General features: G+C 36.3%; 1 long non-coding RNA gene across 6 annotated transcripts in view; it reads left to right on the top strand.

Moving 5' to 3' along the window:
• The first annotated feature begins 174 nt into the window (after nucleotides 1-174).
• The window catches only part of LOC144287941 (uncharacterized), a 41,530-nt gene continuing 26,568 nt past the window's right edge, over nucleotides 175-15,136 (top strand). For 4 of the 6 annotated variants that reach the window (XR_013355814.1, XR_013355812.1, XR_013355815.1 and 1 more), the window contains exons 1-4: nucleotides 175-310; nucleotides 878-2,234; nucleotides 4,547-4,732; nucleotides 5,695-5,791. This is a non-coding gene — a long non-coding RNA (uncharacterized LOC144287941). The remainder of the gene's footprint in view (nucleotides 311-877; nucleotides 2,235-4,546; nucleotides 4,733-5,694; nucleotides 5,792-15,136) is intronic. The other 2 variants (XR_013355811.1, XR_013355813.1) reach the window with 2 other exon arrangements.

Genomic DNA, 15,136 nt, shown 5'->3' with positions numbered 1-15,136 from the left:
CGGAGCCAAGGGACTTAAAACTCTCTTTGAAGGTGGTTTGAGCCCAAAAGGCAGCTCGAGCGCCGCGGCGTCGCTGAGGGCCTCGACGTGCTCTCGTCCCGCGTCCTCGCGGGCGGCGGCGGCAGAGCGCGCGGGGGGTTCTGGGTGTCCCGGCCGCGCGGTCTGCACCTGAGAGGCGGGTCGTGGCTTCCGGCCCCGGGAGGGAGCCCGGCGGCGGCGGCGTGGAAGCAGCTGTGGGGAGACTGACCCGAGGGGTTCTGCCGGCCCGCAGGTTGCACCGACTTCTCTGAGGGGGGGCCTGAAGCCTTAGGTAGGAAAAAAAAATTGTTACTTTTCAAATTATCCCTTTTTTTTCCTTCCTGGGAAAAGTGGCCCTTTCGAAAGGAACCCTGAAGGGGTGTGGTGCAAAAAAAAAAAAAAAAATGCTGAGATTATTTCCTCAGACTGTCACACTACGTTGCCACCAGAGCTGTTTCCTCATTTATAAAATCAGGGCTGGGGAGAGACTCCAATACATTAAGTCTGTGAAACACTTTTTGATCTGTGGGGTGCCATATAAATAATGGAAAAGGCCATTGACCTTTTCCCTGAGTAGACATTTCTCTTCATGCCTGGGCTTCCACATAGCCTCTGCACTGCCCTGAACAAAAAAAAAAAAAAAAAATTCCTCCCCACTGCATATTTAGTGGCTGGGCCCAGAATAGAAAAATCTTCCTTTTGGGTCAGAGAAGGATCTGACATCCTGTGCTTTCCATAGGAACCACTTTAATTTTCCTAGTCTACCGTATACTAACTAGAATATGAATTGGGCGGGGGGGGGGAGGGGGACCAATTGTTTAGCTCCTTCCTATTATCTCTTCATCTCTGTTAATTCTAGAGACACAGAGTCCTGCAATGGACAACACCCTACATCAAAACACTCGGTCTGTGTAACTGTTTCTTATTGCACCAATGCGACCGTCCGCGGAGTCCACAAGCAAAATTCCCTATTATACGTATCTAGCTTATGACATGGATCTGATTTATGAAATTAACTCCTTTAAGCTCTTTACAGTGAAATTGGAGGGCTGCGAAGAGGTGAACACACACAGCAACACGTACACGTGGGTGTGAAGCCATTCTACAGCTGATAAAGCACAGTCCGGGAAGTGATCAAGCACACGTACATCTCTTCTTCTTCAGCAGCTGACTCTGCCCTACAGCTGAACTTTTACCATAATTGGTAAATGTTTACCGAGGGATCTGTAGTTGAAACATATCTGACTCCAAAAATCAGTATCAAGCTCCTTCTAAAATGCGTTTAATTTGTGTCTTCACACAATACCCACAGCTTCTGGAAGTTTGGGGCACATGGCCAGAGGCAGGCAGTAAGTCAGCAGTCAGAATACATGCAAGCGGGGCCCACTGTCTGAATTTTTTTATATATAAAGATTTTATTTATTCTTGAGAGACACAGAGAGGGAGGCAGAGGGAGAAGCAGGCTCCATGCTGGGAGCCCAATGTGGGACTCGATCCCAGGACACAGGGATCATGCCCTGAGCCAAAGGCAGATGCTCAACCGCTGAGCCACCCAGGTGCCCCCCACTGTCTGAATTAATTTTACATCTCTACAAACAGCAACAGTGCTACACTGTATATCCCCCTCACAGTTCATGTCCTCTCCAATAAGTTAAAATCACTCACCTTTTATTTTGGTGAAGATATAAAATCTCTCTTCCTAATTTGTCCTTTGCTTACAATGACACTACACAGGAGCTGTAGTTTACGAAGACGATCCAATTGAAGTGACATCACCTCTTTGTAATTATTTTGAGGACAACCTTTAATTCTCCCTGGACTCTTGCACTCTTTCTTTCTCTAATTTGCAGTGGATACTTTGGGCACAGATGTACCATTTTCAAGTGTCCCCATCCCACATCCCAGCAGAGTTTTGGTCTTCTGACCATATCCAGCTGGTTTCTATGAAAAGGTTAAGTGTTCCTCTTACGCTTCATGAAGTAGGCAAGAAACGAAATCTATGTATTCTGTAATACATAGAATTTAGTAATAATATAATATTTCTAGAGTTTCTAAAAAGCATGGTCATATGAAATATAATGTAAGTTGAAACGCAGAAGTTAAACATTCTGGAGATAATGCTTAGAATGGCAATAATAACTCCCGTCGCTTTGTGATTGCAAAGTCCCTGGATGGAAGTTTGTCATCAAAACTGGAAGACCTTGGGACAATTTGAGGTAAAACCTTCAGGTCACAATTCAAACTGTTAACTGAGGTACTTGTTATTATCTTTCCTTTTTGAAGATCTAAGCAGAGGTTTCAAGCAGGGTTACACTGTAATTTGGCCTCAGGGAAAAAAAAAAAAAAAAAAACAGACCAAATACCCTTCTTTTTTCTCCCATACCTTCATCCTGGCTACAGTGAAAACATTCCCAGACTCTTGTTCCTTATGATGCCAGCCCTGTGACCTGCCATCTGGTGTCACATAGTTCTTTCTAAAGATGACCTGGAGAGCTTCTGTTCTATTCCTCCCTTGAAAATAATACTTATGAACTTCTCAGATGTCTCAACTGCACTGGGCTTGCTTCCCAGGTGTTTTATAAAAATTGATATAGAAGAATAGTTAGATTATATACCTCCCAAGCCTATTTTTCCTATAGAAAAGGAAAACAATTTGATAAGAATAGATGGTACACTGAGCAGAGTGAGGAAATTTGGATTCTCTGTGTTTTCTGGGTTATTGCTAGGATACTGTGTGACTTTAGGTAAGAAATCACACCTCTCTGTTTCAAATTTCCCGTAAATACACCCCTACACTCTACAAGGACTTATATTCATTAAATAGCTTCCCTAATATCTGTCATTAACAGACACTGAATAATGATACACAGGTTAGATAATTATTTTCTGCATGACATCCCTGAAAGTTAATAATAATTCTCATTTACTGCAAGGTTCTCTCCTTGTAGTCTTATCTCTTTATGAAGTGTGAGCATGCTTGTAAGTGTCCATCAGGATATCATCTTCAAACTTTGTACATTTATCAAATATACCCTGAAACTTTAAAAATATTTGAGGTAACTATGTTTTCCAGGTAGCTTTTATTTTGAACTATTTAAAGTATTTAAAATATATACACAGATATTTAAACCTATTTTGAACCATAGTTCTATAAATGCTCTAATTAATTCAAGATTGAGAATAGGTATAAATTTATAATATGACCTTAAGATTATTCCATTTCTGCTTGTTAATATATGAAATTAGCAGTCCTTTTAGATGACTTAGATGTATGTATATATGATGTATATTATATATGCATAAATATAAATAGTATAAAATATAAGATATAAAAATTCAGTATAATATAAAATAATATAAATAGGTAATTAAATATGCATGTATATACAATATTTTATACATATATTCTTTTACATAATATGTGTGTATGGAATGCATGTTTATACACACACACACACATTCCTTTTCTGATCCAACAATCAAGACTGAGAGCTGATCACATTTATAAAACCAACGCAATATTTGAAAAATAATAAAATTGACCATTTATTGTCACTTATGTTTTAAACATGCTACTGGGTGTTTTACATGTCTATTTGCTTACTGTTCATAACAATTTTACAATGTAGGTATCATTATTTCAATTTTACAGACCTAAGTCACATGCGTATCAATATCTGTGGCCTCCAAAGCTCACATTCTTTCTGTTCTGGTACGCCCTTCTCATCTGAATAGACGGATCTAGGGCCTATATACATTTAGATATATTTCAAGCCAACAAACATTAATCACTCAAATACAGTAGGAAAAACATTGGAGGCATAGATTTGCTATATAATGCCTTTTTGAAGTAAGAACTTCTTTAGTCAGTTACTATGTTCTAAACAGATATATATACAGAAACACAAACTCTTCTGTGTCTGACTAGCTTCACTCTTCTTACAACTTGTAGACTTAGAATACATTTTGTGTGTAGATTTATTGTGTGTACTTGAAAGTCCTGAAAAGTTCTAAGTAATTTTATGGATTGCCCAGCTAACCCTCATTTTATACATTAGTTGAAAGCAAGATAAGTGGTGCATAACTAATTCAAGTCTTAAAAATACTCCTATTTCTTGGAATAGTAGATTTTGGCCTCAGGATTGGATCTGATGTTAGAGGATAACTTAGAAAAAGAACAGTTATTTTCTTACCACCCTTGACTTCCAAAAGCCTTGATATTAAACATTGCTATATGTACTAGTCAGTTATTTTATATTATTTTTCCAATTTACAAATATGTTTAAGAAACAATACTGCAGTAGCTCCCCCTTATTTGCAGGGCTTATGTTCCAAGACCTTCAGGGGATGCCTGAAGCCATACATCATACTGAGAGCTGTTTTTCCTATACATATGTACCTTTGATAAAGCTTAATTTATAAGTTAGGTACAATAAAAGATTAACAATGATAACAATAAAGTAGAACAATTTTAACAATATACTGTAATAAAAGTTATGTGAATATGGCCTTTCTCTGTCTCTCTCAGAAATCTTACCATTCTGTACTCACCCTAGTTGTGATGACGTGAGATGATAAGACACCTACACAATCAGGTGGAGTGAGGGGTGAACAGAATGGCACGGGGACTGTGACCTAGCATTAGGCTACTGTTGACCTTCTGACAACATGTCAGAAGGAAGATCATCTGCTTCTAGACTACAGCTGCCCATGGGTAACTAAAACCCCTGGAAAAATTGAGGAAAAAGGGTGGCTGTCGGGGGGGGGGGCTTTAATTTAGGTAAATTGTTGTTCAAGTATATTAAACTTAAAAAAAAAAAAGCCTACTTGCATTTTTCCTACACAGCTCAGAGATTAATTGTGCAGCTAATAGGAAATTACCAGATCGGTTCTTTTGCTAAAAAAAGCTGTATAATTACTTTAGTAAATAAATATACTATTTATACTACTTGTACAAAAGGATGCAAATAAGATAATTTAGTATAATACAAACTTGTCTTCTAAAACATTTAACACTGAACTGTGCAATTTATGTGACTTTTGTAAGCATTAGACTATACTGATACTTTCTTTTTGTTTTAGAAAACTGGGTGTAAATGGATCTTACATTTCTCCTCTTTCCCCACATATTCCAATAGGAAGGGTAGAGTAGGGTAGAACAGTTAGTAGGGTAGAGCAGTTCTTTTATTTTCAGAACTTAATTAGCCTCACTTTAACAGGGATAAGTATAGCTAGGCAAAGTCATCAGAAAACCCCAGGCCTAATTTTAGCTCACATTTTCAACTTTCTCTCCTTATCCTCAAAATAAATTTTAAAAGTCATTTCCAACTCATTTAAATTTCACATTCTTTCTTCTCACTTCTGGTAGAGGTGATAATGAGCAGTGAAATCATCAAAAGAAAGGTAGTAGGATTGAGGAGGAGACAAAATGAAAGGCGTGGAAAATCCACAAAGTGGATCAGCAGTGGCTGAATAATGAACAGTTCAGTGAATGCAGTTTATCGATGACAGTGTGCCTTACTTCCCGGAGTCAGACCCTGGGAGACTAGAAAGAAGGCAGAGGTATGGGCTGTGAGAGGATAAACTAATCATAAGCCCTATAAATTAGCATAGAAATTAGGTCAGGGGCAAAACAAATCCATTGAAGGAGAGAAATCATTTTACGTTTTATTTTAGGGCACTGATCCCATGCCCCGTGTTCTTCAGATGCCAGTTCTTCACTCGCAGGCTGAAGTGTTACATTTGGAAAAGCTTCATGAAAATTTGTGCTCAGGTAATGTTTTTACACAGATCGACAGATCTTTAGCCTGGCTTTACAACATCTCTTTTTATCTGATTCTTTGAATCTAAGGTAGGATTGTTAAAACCTGCGTGACGGCTCTGATCCCAGGGTGTGTGGTATATGAAAGCACTGAGCTAGTATTGCAGGGCCAATGAAAGGCTTTTTCAGTGACGTAGAAAGTCAACATTTTCATGGTGCAGAACTATGATCGCTAGCTGCTTCTTTCTGGATTATCTTTTTAGGGAGAGGGTAGGGATTGCTGACCTCAATTTCACTTACTGCTAACATCTACCAATTACTGAGCACCTAACTTTTGCCAGGTGCATGGTGAGCATTAGCTCTGATCTTCACAAGGACCCTGCAAGTTAATAATGACCCCATTTTAAAGATAAAGAATCTGAGAATTTCAGAGGGTAAGTAGGTTGCCTGAGGTTACACAGCTGGGAAGTGGCCAAGCTAGGACTGAACAAGAAAAATTTGAGGTAGTTTATTTTAAGGTTGGTGAATCTTTCTCCTATATATTCACTGAAATAAGCACACATATTGCGTATTGAATATGTGCACGTTATAAACAATGCATAGAATGTGATAGCAACAGGATCATTAAAAAATACCAAACTTGTAGGAAAATTGGACAATTATTGACAAAATGTAAATGTCATATTTATGAAATGATGCATAGTTTCTTCTTTATTTTGATTATCAAGAAAAGGAAGTCATTAATGGTCTGAAGTTATATGCCAATAAGACTTTTTTTAAAAAAGATTTTTTATTTATTTATTTGACAGAGAGAGAAAGTGAGCAGACGAAGCAGGAGAGGGAGAACCAGACTCCCTGCTGAGCAGGGAGCCCAATGTGGGGCTCATTGTGGAGCTGGATCCCAGGACTATGGGATCATGACCTGAGCCTAAGGCAGGCTCTTAACCAACTCAGCCACCCAGGCGCCCACCAATGAGACATTTATTTGGTGAAAGTAATAATGCTTATTGATAATGAAATAATAAATATTCTAAAGGCTACCTAATTCTTAATTATAGGTAATATTTAAATCCTGTCAAGTTGGTACTAACTTGATTTAAAATACAATATTAATAAGTATAGTTTTTTCTCTCTTTATGGATAAACTTTTAATGACAAAATTGTTTTATTAACTTTATTTTAAATATTTCTACCTGCCTTTAGGGTTTAAAATGAGATAAATGTAGATAAGGTGACTATTACTAGATTAATATTTGTCATTACGCAGAATTTAGATTTTGTGCAATTTAACACTCATGGACAAAGGGGAAAAGAAAGCTAGAAAGAGAAAAAGGATAAAAAGAAAAAAATTGATTTGTGTGGGAAGCAAACTTTTTATATGATATTTTTCTCTAAATGGAAAGGATTAAAAATGTCTTGAATGTGCCATAAGCATGACATATATTCTCTATAGAAGCAATTTTTTTTACTTTGCATGTGGAAATATATGATGTACTTTCTTGAACAAAAAGAATATTTCCACCTCCATATTTCAATACATTAAAAAAACACCCAAATCTATTAGAGTCATGTCAGAGCTTGTTAAACGATTAAGTAATGATCATAAAAGGCATTTGACACACAACCTATACTAGTCATAAAGCTGAAAAAAACCTAAGATAGACTTGTTAGCTGTGCACATGAATATTTTAGCATTTTTGTGTTATTTCTGGATCAAGATTGAGTCCAGGTGCCATTTCCACATAACTGTGTATATGAAAGTGAGGTTCTTCTAGGCTAGACATGAACAGATCCTTGGAATCTACATCACGGCCAGTCTGGCTATCTATGGTGTTATACCACAGCCTACATTTAACTTCTTAATACTGCAATCAAAGCAGCAGTGAATTTTTTTTTTTTTTTTGTAAAAGGATAGGTTTTCACTTCTACTCACTGTTAATAAAAAAAATATTAGCTATCTTGAGTCACCTTTATATTTTTCTCTCCAGTAGATTTTGGCAATTAGGCAGCATATCCTTAGACATCATCAGACGCTGAAGGACAGTAAAAACAACATAAAAGGTGCTTGACCCTTTTTATTGTCATTGCCTTTGTGTATTTATAGCCCACTTTCCTTGACTTTACATGTTCATAGTCCACTTTTCCCAACTCTGTGACACTACACTTAAGTATGTTTCATATCTAATACCTCTGACCTCTATTGACTTTGTTGGATTTCCTCTTCTCACCATTTAACTATAGGTTTCACCAAAGATTCTATTTCCTTCTAGTCACTCACTGGGAAGCCCTCCCATTTTAATTCTAGTCATCTCTTTCTATATCTAGCCTTCCTGATGCCACTCCTAAAGTCCCCAAATTCTATACATCCAAAACTTCTCCTGTTACCAGAAGTCATCTACAGTTGAAAAAAGCTTTCTCCCAGGTGACACTGAAGTCCCTCCCTAAGGATACTTACTCCTTTTCATTCAAAATGGCCTGTTCTAGGTCAAATAATGTAACATGGGATGGTACCTTTAGCACAGAACAGAAATATCCATGCTCATAAACATACTGATTACCGATTTGTGAATATTTACTTTATAAATATTGTGAAACCAACAACTAATCTTGTCATTTGTTGAGAGAAGGCAAAACTGAGAGGCATAGTTTTGTTTTCACCCTATCAATACATACAGAGCTAACCATTCCTGGAACATAGCAGATACTGAAGTACAAGAAATCACACAGCAGGGAATGCCTGGGTGGCTCAGCAGTTGGGTGTCTGCCTTTGGCTCAGGCATGATCTGCAGTTCTGGGATCGAGTCCCACATCAGGCTCCCTGCATGGAGCCTGCTTTTTCCTCTGCCTCTGTCTCTGCCTCTCTCTCTGTATGTCTCTCATGAATAAATAAATAAAATCTTAAAAAAAAAAAAAAAAAGAAATCACACAGCAGTACAGAGCATTGTCGCCTGAGAAAAGTCTGCAACCTATCTCACAAGGGGCCTCAGAGAGTTGAACTAGAGTGGTAAGGAAATAATAACAGCCATCAGTTTTTGAGCATTCACTGAACTAAGATATACAGTTGACTCTGGATCAACACAGGGGTCAGGGGCTGACCCCCTCCACCCATGCAATTGAAAATCCATGTATAACTTTTGACTCCCCTCAAACTTAACTACTGGCCTTACCAATAAGCATAAAAAAAATCAATGAACACATATTTCATATATGTATTATATACTGTATTCTTACAATAAAGTCAGCTAGAGGATCTAAAATTTTATTAAGAAAATCATAAGGAAGAGAAAATACATTTACACTATACTGTAGCTGTTTACTGAAAAAATCCACGCATAAGTGTATCTATGCAGTTCAAATCCATGTCATTCAAGGGTTGACTGTATATACATATTCACATATATAGACACACATATATTTATATGTGTATTTGAGTGTACATATGTGTGTGTTGTACATAAATTCTCACAACAGTCCTATCAGATGGGAATTATTGTTTCCAATTTAAAATAGGGACAGTAGAGTTTAAAGATTTATATATGTTATCCAAGATCACACGGCCACATTTAAAGATTTTTTTCTTTTATTTTTAAGTAATCTCTATACCCAACATGGGGCTTGAACTTACAACCCCAAGATCAAGAGTTGCATGCTCTACTGACTGAGCCAGCCAGGCACCCCCACACAGCCATATTAAAAACCTTCCAAGCATACCTTAACTCGGGCACTATATATTGGTATGCTACATAGTTGCACAGGCTGAAAATCTAATTTTGGGAAGGAGAGGAGATGGAGTATTTTAAAATCTAATGCTTAACTTATATTGACTTAGCTATATGTCCCAATTTCCTAAGTCCCTTTTAGCCTATTGTCTTAGGGCATTGATAAAAAAGTACCTTCTTTCACTCTAAAATACTGTGGTTTAGATAATGAAATATAAGGCCAACTTAAGTGAACCATATGTACAAGATTGGTGCAGAAACTCAATGTGCAATGAAAATATAACTGTTACAAAGACTTTCACGCTTCTGTGGCATGGTCAGTGTATTCTTTTCTGAAGACAGATCTAAGTGGGAAGCAAAAGAACTAGGAGAATCAAACTATAAAGTGAGTCAAATGTTAATTCATAGCCGGCTGAGTCCAGGACTATGCAGCCAATGGAAATGGGATTCTCACAGCCATTTGCTTCAGTTCCAGTTACCGCTCTTCAATGCACACTTCCTCTGGGATACTCCTTTTATTGTTTCCAAAGCTGGTTGGTCTCTCTGCTGATGAACACATGCTTTATTAAAAAAAAAAAAAAAAAAAGACAAAAAAAACAAACAAAAAAACCACATAAATACCTTTCTCAGGGTATGACAGCAAGCTTGATGACCGGGAACCATTCTGTTTTCACTGGAGAGCAGTTTTATGCTTCTGCTCTGATTCTGTGATCAGGAAGAAGGTGTTTTTCCTATTGCCAAGGTATGGAAGGGCGTTTCATGGTAGCCTGTAGGTCGGGGCAAAGGGCCCACATTGTGCCTATGAGCCTAGGCTTTGCAGACCTGGCTTCCCCCATTCTACAAGTTACTGGTGATATATCCTAGAGTTTTACTTACAATTTTGAAGAGTCAGTTTTTCCATTTGATGAAAAGGGTTGAAAATTATCAACACTTGCCACTTGCCATGCACTGTCACAGGAACACTATCCATGGTAAAGCATTTAAGTTTCATGACAATCATATATCCAGGGACTGTTAACTGTGGATGTTTTAATATGAGGTATAAAGAGGCTCATGAATTTGCCCCAGATCATGCAGCCAGTAATGAAGGAGCTGAGATTGGAAATGAGGCAGTGTGCCCCAGAACCTGCACTCTCTGACCCCCATGTATTTTGTCTTGTAAAACAGGACTGAGAGTACTTATCTACTAGTGGTTCATATTTAAATGAGTGAATGCTTTTAAAGCCTGTCACGGTTCTGGCACAGAGTAAGGTTCAATCAATGCTAGCTATAAAGGTTATAGTTCCATTCACTCCTTTCTCTCTCCTTCCCATCCTTCATTTTCACCCAAGTTAGACCATGATTCTTTTTATTTTCGATACCACATAATTATTGCTGTTTTTATATCTTTTTCACCAATTAAAAAGTCCTATGCTGTCTGCTTAGCTTTTTCAAAATATGCTTATTCTTCACAGTCCAGCATATGGAACCTTTTTCATTCAACTTTTTTGGTGCCTTCATCCATGTCAATTTTGATTCCTAGGAGTTTTATTATAATTAGATTTCTGGAATAAGTTATGATCATTTTGCAGGTGTTCACATATTCTATATCATTTTTGGACAGAATAAAATTTACTCATATAGGTTTGCCATGTGGATATAAACATTTTACTTATTTCAGCATTGCATATAAATATCTTTTCAATGAAGCATCCACAACTTTGCAAACATTTATGATTGTCTACTACGTTACTAAATATTGGATATGTGTTTTAAATGGGGTGTAAAATTAAGGTTTTCTGGTATGTTTCAGTAAATATATCTCAAGAATTTTTTGGTAGTTTGTAATAGCACCTGTAGTGTATGAGGATACTCATTTGTCTACAGTGATATCATTACTAGATAACATAAAGATTTATTTCCAATATGATAGTTCCAAATAGCATTTATTATTGTTTTTACTAGAATGGTAATAATTTGAGAACATAGAAAATTTCTTTTATGTTTTAATTTTGGGGGAAATGAGTAGTTTTTATTATTGCTTTATAGACTTCATTAAACAATAGAGGTGATGGTGCCATTTTTTTCTTTCAAATGCTTGGTAAATTTCTTATTTGCTTTGACTTGGCTTGTATTTGCCCAACTAAATAACAAGCTCTGTATAGTATCATGGTAACACAAATAGTTAATGTTTAACTAATAATTTTCAAATGGCTAAAAATGCTAATCTTTTAGATTTTAATTATTTATTAGATATTCTAAAATGTCTTCAAGTTTCACTAGCAGCACAGATAATAAATTTCTAAACACAGGAGACTCGTCTGGTTATACAGTACTTGCATAGCACTATTTATTTAATTTTAATGAACATAATATTGTGTATTAACATTAACGTACTTTGACTATAGTATGTATTATGTAGTACTCCAATGTGAGCATACACAGTGTAATTAGTATTCCCTTACGAGTTAAAATGTAATGTGTGGCTAACTTTGTTTAGTGAAGCAATTTGAAATTCTTTCTTGCCAGATTCAATATAGGCAATGTCATATTCTCATTCTCATCTCTGCTAGATGAACCTCCTAGCATCCAGAGATGGTTGGTCCCATGAGATCTGCTAATCCATTTGTTCCTTTCCTTGGTCAATAAATTCTTCCCCAGAGTTCAGCAAAATGACAATAATGTAAATATACTTTGCTCCTCCAGGGAAAATATTTCCTTTTTTTCTTTGCTTTGATAAACTGTTCTTTTCATTTTTGGCTCTAGTTTAAAACATGAGGGAGAGCAATAAATGAACAACTGAATGAAAATGAAAACTTAGAGTTGCTTCCCCAGTAGAGTAAATGCCTCTGGGTAATGAGAGACTCTCTTTTATTCTGCCTGTGGTCTATGGTATATTTTTCTTATCTGCAAAGTACAGGAAATAATACCTTTCTCTGATGTTGTGCAGATTAACTAAAAGTATGTCTATAAAGAGCTTAAATTTCTGTAGCAAAAAAAAAAAAACCTCTTTTTTCACTCTCAGTGTTCAAGTAGTCTTCAATCCCAAATCTTGATATATAAAGCTATCATCGGAGCATTACGGAAGAATCCTTTGTACTGAAGTGTCTATTAGTCTCCACTATTGTCTTTCTACCCTCTCCTACTTCTCCCTTTTCTCTGGCTTATATTTCCTTTGTGTAATAGAAAAAATATGTTGTTTCTAAAAATCAAAAATATCATTAGTAAGTCAGAAACTGGGATGTTTCAGTCAAGATACAGATATTTCACATGACAAAAGTATTATATATCCTGGTAAAGCCATTTTATATTACAGCAGAATTTGAGACTTTTATTTTTAATTTGAGATGATATGCATTGCAGAAATGTGAACTCACTGCTGACTAAATCTGGATTTTATGACAGGTTCTCTAAAATCTAGTAAGCTGGTATATATAAACTGTACTAGGGTGTACACAAACTAGTACTATTAATAGGAATTTAAAAACTGTATTGATTTTATACTGCAATAAAGTCTTGCTGACAACCATAAAAATAATTGGATGCTGTTATATTCCCAGTTACAGACGAGGAAACTGAGACACAGTGAATATATTAGATATATTAGGCAAGGTCATGCTGCAATAACAAGTTAATTCCAAGCTCTTGGCTGCTTCACACAACCAAGATTTATTTCTTGCTTATATTACATGTCCACTGTTAGTCTCCCTGTACTGTCACCCAGGACCAGGCTGATGAAATTTCCATTGCTTGTAACACTTCTATCTCATTTCTTAACGTTGAGGGACACTGTGTTGGGAAGGAGAAAACATGGGGAACTCATATTGATCTCTGCCCCACTACGCACATGTCTTTTCTACTGATAGGTCATTGGCCAGAACTCACCACATCTCTTGCTCATCTTGTAAGAGATAGAGAAATATAGTCCTCCCTTATGCTTAAGATGGGGAATCAGATTTAAACCCTTAGAATGATTTCCAAAAAAAGCTTAAGTAGCTTGTCCAAGGTCCAATAACCGGTATATAATGGAACTGGGATTTAAATCCAGACAAGCTGGCTCCAGACCCTGTACTCTTAACAGCCTCACTATTGTTAATATCTGATAACACATGATGTCATTTTATGACCTCCATTCTTGCTACAAATTATACACTTAGTGACTGATTCTGGAATAATTTACTTCAAATATCCGTTGCTTTAAAAAATAATAGAGATGGCTCCTTTAAGAATCATAGATTTACTATTATCTAATATACCTCCACAGGTGACTACAGCTATGGAGCATGTTCTCAATATTATATATATTTAAATTCTCTATATAAGTATCACATATAATTAACATATATAGTAAATATATTTATATATTTATTATGTTATATTTACAACAAACAGCAATAACAGACTGTTCCAATGTCTGTCTGGTTTACTTGATATTTGAAAGAAGTGTACCTTAATTGCTCAGTCTCTTCAGATTCTTAAACGCCATACTCTATCTGTTACTTTGTAAGGCTACTAGTCAAGAAGGAGGACAAAGCATTCAGGATGGTCTACCCATATACTGGGGCTATCAAAATTCTTTTTTCTCAGTCTACAATGAAAACTTAATATTTTAGTAACTCTAAGCCTGGGAACACTCTACCTGGTGTCCTAAGTAAACAGATGATGAATTTCAGATTTTTCTTTATTACAATCTACATAGACTCTATAAAAGCTGTAAATGCTGAAATTTGATTTTCCAACCCATACCTTTAGTCTAGTCAAGGAAAACAAAAAACTAAACACACATTAGATTTCAGAATATTTTCTTGTTACTGCCTGCTCAACAGCAAATAATATGAGGATCATAAAGTCTTGAAGAAGATACTGAATTTCTTGTGGGAATGGATAAAAGTGCTCCCTGGTGTGCTAAACTCATTTTAAAGAGTGCTTACTGGGAAGGAAAGACATTTTATTGTCAAAGGAATTTAGGTGTACATAAGGTTACAAATTTGTATGGGCCTGCTAGAAAAAGTATGTGCAAAAATGAAATAAAGAATTTAGGATATTGAAGTTCCTGTTTTTTTGTGCTTAGAGATTGATGTCTTTCTTTTGATTTGTATTAAACTGTAACTCATTCTAATCAATTATTTTATGACCCTGTAAACATATATTGAAATCATTGACAACAATATAACACCACATGTTAAGAATTTAATAAAACCCTTTAGCAGTGCAAAATAGATAAATGCAGGTAAACTGAGACTTGGTTGTCTTGTACAATTTGGAAAGTTAGAATTATCTTTTTTTTTTAAGATTTTATTTATTTATTCATAGAGATGCAGAGAGAGAGAGAGAGGCAGAGACACAGGCAGAGGGAGAAGCAGGCTCCATGCAGAGAGCCTGACATGGGACTCGATCCCGTGACTCCAGGATACATGCCCTGGGCTGCAGGTGGCGCTAAACCGCTGCACCACTGGGGCTGCCCGAAAGTTAGAATTATCTATTAGATTTACACACTTTTAGAGTACTAAGATGCCTTAGGGCCCAATTCATGTTATAAATCTCTCATTTTATGTATGGGGAAACTAGGCTCAGAAAGGTGAAGGTCATGCCACTAAATGTCTCACTAATGGCAAAGTAGAATAAGTGAATTCTATTTACAGTTATTTTACATTGTTAC

Source organism: Canis aureus, chromosome 17 (assembly GCF_053574225.1).
Source record: "Canis aureus isolate CA01 chromosome 17, VMU_Caureus_v.1.0, whole genome shotgun sequence".
In the NCBI taxonomy this organism is placed as follows: domain Eukaryota; kingdom Metazoa; phylum Chordata; class Mammalia; order Carnivora; family Canidae; genus Canis; species Canis aureus.
The sequence above is the reverse complement of the archived record's forward strand: the minus strand, read 5'-3'. Positions and strand labels throughout refer to the sequence as shown.